At 38.3% G+C, this 5743-nt stretch overlaps 1 long non-coding RNA gene across 3 annotated transcripts in view; it reads right to left on the bottom strand.

Moving 5' to 3' along the window:
* Nucleotides 1–3745: 3745 nt before the first annotated feature.
* The window catches only part of LOC116080016, a 35335-nt gene continuing 33337 nt past the window's right edge, over nt 3746–5743 (bottom strand). For all 3 annotated transcript variants that reach the window (XR_004114281.1, XR_004114282.1, XR_004114283.1), the window contains one exon: nt 3746–4014. This is a non-coding gene — a long non-coding RNA (uncharacterized LOC116080016). The remainder of the gene's footprint in view (nt 4015–5743) is intronic.

The following is a 5743-nucleotide window of genomic DNA, read 5'->3' as shown; positions in this document are numbered from 1 at the left end:
AGTCAGTCATCAATGGGAGGAGGGGCCCTTGGTCCTGTGAAGGTTCTATGCCCCAGTGTAGGGAAATGCCACGGTCAGGAAGTAGGAGAGGGTGGGTTGGTGAGCAGGGGGAGGAAGAAGGGAACTGGGTTTTCTTCCTAGGAGGGGAAACTGGGAAAGGAGATATCATTTGAAATGTAAATAAAGAAAATATCTAATAAAATAAATGTAATTAATTTAAAAAACAATTAAAAAAATAAAAATAATAATAAAAAAAGATTTAGACCTGTTGCCTGAGCTGTAGCTAACTAGCTGAAAGTAAGGTGCCAGGAAGGGGGAACAACCAACTGTTTGTTGAATATGAGTGGATCTGAATTGAAAAAGCATCAGCCATAAACTCGGATTAAGAATGAACCAGAGCCGGGCGGTGGTGGTGCATGCCTTTAATCCCAGCACTTGGGAGGCAGATGCAGAGTCAGGAAGATTTCTGAGTTCGAGGCCAGCCTGGTCTACCAGGACAGCCAGAGCTATACAGAGAAACCCTGTCTCGAAAAACCAAAAAAAAAAAAAAAAAGAATGAACCAGGAATCAAGCTCAGTTGAAGCAGAAGTGCTCTTTGGGTTTGCCTGCTGCAATCTACCATTAACATGGAATTTCATTTTTCTAAAATCTCAGTCCCCACCCATTCATGGTTAAAACTCAAAAGATAGTTTGTAGGAGAGAACTGAGTGGTCAGCAGCATCAAAATCTCAAGAGTTCCTGCTTAAGCCTTGAGTGGTGACTAACACATTCATGGCCACTTACTATGTCCTATGAAGGTATGGAGTGATCCAGAAGAAATCTACTGGGAAGGAAGGATTCCCAGTGTACACAATAAGTGATAATGTTCTGACTCAGAAAATAAGTTCCCTCTTAAATGTATACTTCCTACTTCAGTCTTTAGGAGCCCACATGTGTCCTGCTTAGTTGATTCAGTTAACCATGTTCTTTTGGTATTTTCCATTTCCTCTGACTCCTACAATCTTTTTCTCCCTTTTCTGGAAAGTTCTTTGATGTCCAAGAGGTAAGACCCAAAGGAAACCTCCAATTCAGACTTTCTCTGCAGCATGTCTAGCTGTGGCCCTCTGCACCCTCTCTCATCTATAGAGGAAGAATCTTCATGTCTATGAGTACAGCACAGTATCATCAGGAATCATTTTTATTATTGTTTTTTGTTTGTTTGTTAGGTTCTGAAGTAGTAAACGCAGGACCTGCATGGATCTGCACCAGGTAGTCTGTGTATATGCCATGGCACACTCAATCAGATTTGCAAGTACTATTGATACATTCTCAATTGATTCCTTCTTTTCATTTGTTCTCAATGTCAAATCATCATTCCTCTTGACTCTTCCTTTAAAAACCACATTCACACACTAAGAGCTCTTCAGACAACACAGATTTTTATTTTAGTTACCTATATACCCTTGTGATGAAAGAGAAGAAATGAAGCCCAAAGCTTTCTGTCTACCTTGCATTCTAAGTACTATCATTCTTATACTGCTTGAGTGTATTCTAACACCAGGTCACAGGGAACAGCGTTACCAACACTGTTCTGAGTAGAGAAACCATCATGAATTCCTTCACATTGCTTCCTGTCACTAAAGTATTTCCGTTCTTGAGACAAAACAGTTTCCACAATAACAAGGAAACTAACTGTATCTTTTTTCTTCCTTCAGGAATTGTTGGACTACCCATGACATATACTCTTTCAAAGCATCTTTGGGGGTAGAACTAGAATAACTTTCTCTGTCCGTATCATCTTTAAGAAACCCAGCATTATTTACACCACTAAGAAAAATCCAACGGCTGGCTGTGTGTGAAGCACCATCAAAGACTAACATGTAGAAAGGGCCTGTGTGTGCTTAAAAGGCTTCATAGAAAAGTATGAGAATACCAGAGTGCTTAGCTGTAACTGTCTGTGTGGAAGCTCTGGAGGTCTACCTGAGGTAGATGACTGCAAATTCTCTGAAGATGCTTGATGATAAAGGAATAGGAAGCTCACTTGGGGAACGCTGGAACAGTTTGGGTAAGGGCTGATATATGTGCTTGCAAGTGAGGAGAAATAGCTCTTAGGAATGTCAGGTCATTGCAAAGCACCTAGGAAATTCCCCAATGCAGAGGTCTTCACTATTGTGGAGTGTTCCTATTTATCCTATAGGTTGTGCAATGGAGTGATTGTAAGTAAGCCAAGAGTTAAGATATGTGTGTGATTGATTACTTTGGTGTGCAAGAAACACACTTCAATGACAGTAATGCTTTGGGGAAGGCAGATATGTTTGCAAATCATCTAAAAGTTTATTCTGTTCTTTTGAGCCATTAGAATGTCAACCATGGATATGAAAGGGACAAGACAAATTGTTCAGCAGAGATTTAATCAATAGCTCTCGCAATTCTGATTGAGTGGCTCCGCCACTGTTGTCCCTGTGTGGAACTCATGTTACATATTTCTCCCAAAGCTTTATTTTTCTAGGAATCCATGATACCATCATTCTTTCCAGCCACTGCCATCCTGACAGGCATGGGGATACCAGTCACCGTTCGGATGTTCCCAGGTTTCTTTCCAGTTTCCTCCCCATAGACATTATGCACTGGAAACCATCCATCTTTGCTACCACAAGTGGGCTTAGTGTAACAGCTTGCACATTCAAGCCAAAGGTTTTCTCAGCATCCCTCATGACTTATTTATATCTTGTCCTTCAATTAAATATGGAGCATCCTCTTTATTTCCCCGATACAACTTTGCTTTAATGTACGAACCTGCCATTCTCTGTTTCCCTCTAATAGTAATCTCATGCTGCCCATCAACACTCTGGTTATCTCTGGTTATTTCCCAACAGAGTTTGCCAAAGTGAATTCCAGTGGAGTTCTTTTTTTTCTAACACACATTTTTCCTAAGGCTTCTAATAAGGTCATTGTCAAAGACTCCAGGCTTCCTGTGCTCTAATCACTCTCTAAGTGATCCTTATTTCCTTTACCACTTAATGCCCATAAGGAAGAATAAAGTGTTATGGGAGAAAACAGAATTCCAAAATGTGATACGCTGTCATATCATAAAATCAAAGCTGTTAAGTCTACCTTTACTGTATTTAGTTAGGGATTTCTTCAGGATTCAGAATAGAGCTCATGGACTGGGATATATCATTTGTTCTTTGCTTCTCTGTCTTTATCTCACCATATTTTTAAGTATTGAAAACAAAATAAATGACAATGCCCTAAAGTTTTTAGTGACTCAGTCACGATATAAACAGATAAGGGACTAAACTGCCATTAAACAATATCCTGTTGTGGTATGAAAATCTCTATATTATATGGAATAGAGAAAATATGACTTAGTTTTCAAGATATTTTAATTTACATGACTGTTTAAACATCTCAATGTCCTTACCTCAATGTTTACTATTTTGTAAGTCACTAGCAAAGAACATATTAAAAATTCAGACTACTCATTCTTAACTTGAGAATACTTGTGTTGTTTTTGAGCTTTGCAAAAATGTTCAGAACAAAATGTTAATCATATAAATCACCAACATAGTATTTCAAGGATATTTGCATGAAATATTATAAAACGAAACATAAGAAACCAAAAACCTTCCATTTCCTTTGGTTGGCAGCCCTTGTTTGACTAGACTACACTTGGCCTCTTCTGTACCTGAGTGCAGCCAGGATTTTTTTTTCATAAGTGGTACATAAATCAAAAGGATAAGTCCAGATGAAGTGGAGACTTACGACCATTGTGACTGATTTATTCAATGAACTGCACTAACTTCCTAGTTCATGTGTTCATTTCTGGGTTGTGTCTATTTTGTAAAATAACAAACCTACTCTTTGTTTTCCATGTCCTGCACCATCTCCCTCCTCTAGTCTGCAGTCCAAGCACAAAGTATCACACAGCATTATTATTCTCTCACTGAGACTACAAAGGACAATGCTGGCTGAGCTATCTCCCAGATCCTTGCTTTTCCAGTCTTCTTAGTGGCACATAAATTCTCACCATTCCTGTTAATAAAGAATATTTGCATAGTTAGTGCATTTTTCTTTTCCAGTGTTCCTCTTCCTTTGGCAAGTGTCATAGTAAGAGGAAGTGACCCTTTCCAATATCCAGTGTTACATTTTTATTCAAAATCTGGAAAATTATATTATAAAATGTGAAATTCACTATCACACCACCAATGTATTTTGCATGTTAATTTGCCAATAAGATAACTCACATTTTCTCATGTTTCCAGCATTCCCTGGATTAACAGGCATCCCACGCTTGGTCCCTGTGTGCCTTACAATGGACTCCCATCTAGTTTTCCTGCCTAAACATATTCTCCTGAGATCATGTTTAATTTGAATTGTATTAAATTCATCAAACTCTTTAATGAGCGTTGGGCATTGTCAACTAGTGTGGGGGGTCTCTCCTAAATAGTAGCAGAGAGGGACCTTAAGAGCCTCAGTGAGTGTCCTTCAGGGTATTCTGTCAGGGCAAATCACTGTTTCACATTATGTGAATGTCATAAATAACTTGGTGGGAAGGGTCAGTGTTTTCTTATCTTGAAGAGAGTCAAAGGGCAGTTTGCATTTATCTAGGAAATGCACCTCACAGATGCCGGTCTTAAAAGCTCCTCTGGGAAAGGGTGGGGAAATGCTATTATCCTTACATAATTCTAAAATCCTGAAGGGAGGGGTCAAATGACTGCAAGAATCCTTCCTGTTCCTTTTAATCAAGGTCATAGCAACTAAGGAGCAAGGGGGATTAAAACATCAGGAACCATCCGTAATTTCATTTGGCACACTTTCATTTCTTCTCAGTAGTAAATGTCTTCTTTAGATGTCTTGGCCTATTTCCTTTAAGAAATTCTTCATTTGTATCAAAAATAAGTTTCAAAGAGGTTTACATCACTAGTAGTCTTGAATCTGTCTCCAGTGTGCCTTCCAAATCAGAAGAGGAGGACACTATGAGTTTTTTACATGCTGTGATGAATTAGGGTCTGATATTAAAGTTTCGCTTTAACCAAGTACAAAAAATATAAAATAAAATAAAGTGAGAAAGAGTTTCGCAACTGTATTTTAAAGGCCCCCTACATAGTCTACAGCTGTCTGGATGTGTTCCTGGAGAGGAATCGCAGATGAGATCTGTGATGGGTCCCTACTGAATTCTTAGTCTATCACCCATGCTCCGTTCATGTCATTTCTTCACCGCTCTCCTTCTTTAAACTCAATTTATATCTATTCATTTGTGTTGAAAATATGACAAAGTCAAAGGCCAAAGAAAGGAAACTTTTCTAATAAGCACTTGCACTTTTTAAATATAAATACAATATGATGAAATGCCATTTTACTTTTCAGTTCAATAAATGAATTATAAATGCTTCTTTTCGCTGGCCATCTTTATGGAATATTTTAAAAAGTAAATAGCATTGGTTTTAAGTGCAGATTGATATCTTTTTTTCAACAGCTTGCCATGCACTAATTAACCAAACAAGACATACCGAGTTTTCCACTACAGTAAACAAACTAAAACATTCCACTAAGACTGTTCCAGGGTTTTTAGCAAGGAATGAATTTCAAAGGTAGGACAGAGCTTAGAAGATTTAGGGAATGAAAGCCAGCATTCTGAAGGCATAATGAAGAAACTGAGAAGACATGAAAAGAAAGTAGAGTCAGGTCGGGGGTTGATCTTGTGTGATCTGTTATTTTAGGGAGAAATATTTGCTGATGTTAGACATTCATTGGTAAAAGC

Source organism: Mastomys coucha, unplaced genomic scaffold (assembly GCF_008632895.1).
Source record: "Mastomys coucha isolate ucsf_1 unplaced genomic scaffold, UCSF_Mcou_1 pScaffold6, whole genome shotgun sequence".
Classification (NCBI taxonomy): domain Eukaryota; kingdom Metazoa; phylum Chordata; class Mammalia; order Rodentia; family Muridae; genus Mastomys; species Mastomys coucha.
Note: the sequence above shows the minus strand (reverse complement) of the source record. Positions and strands in the feature narration are given on the sequence as shown.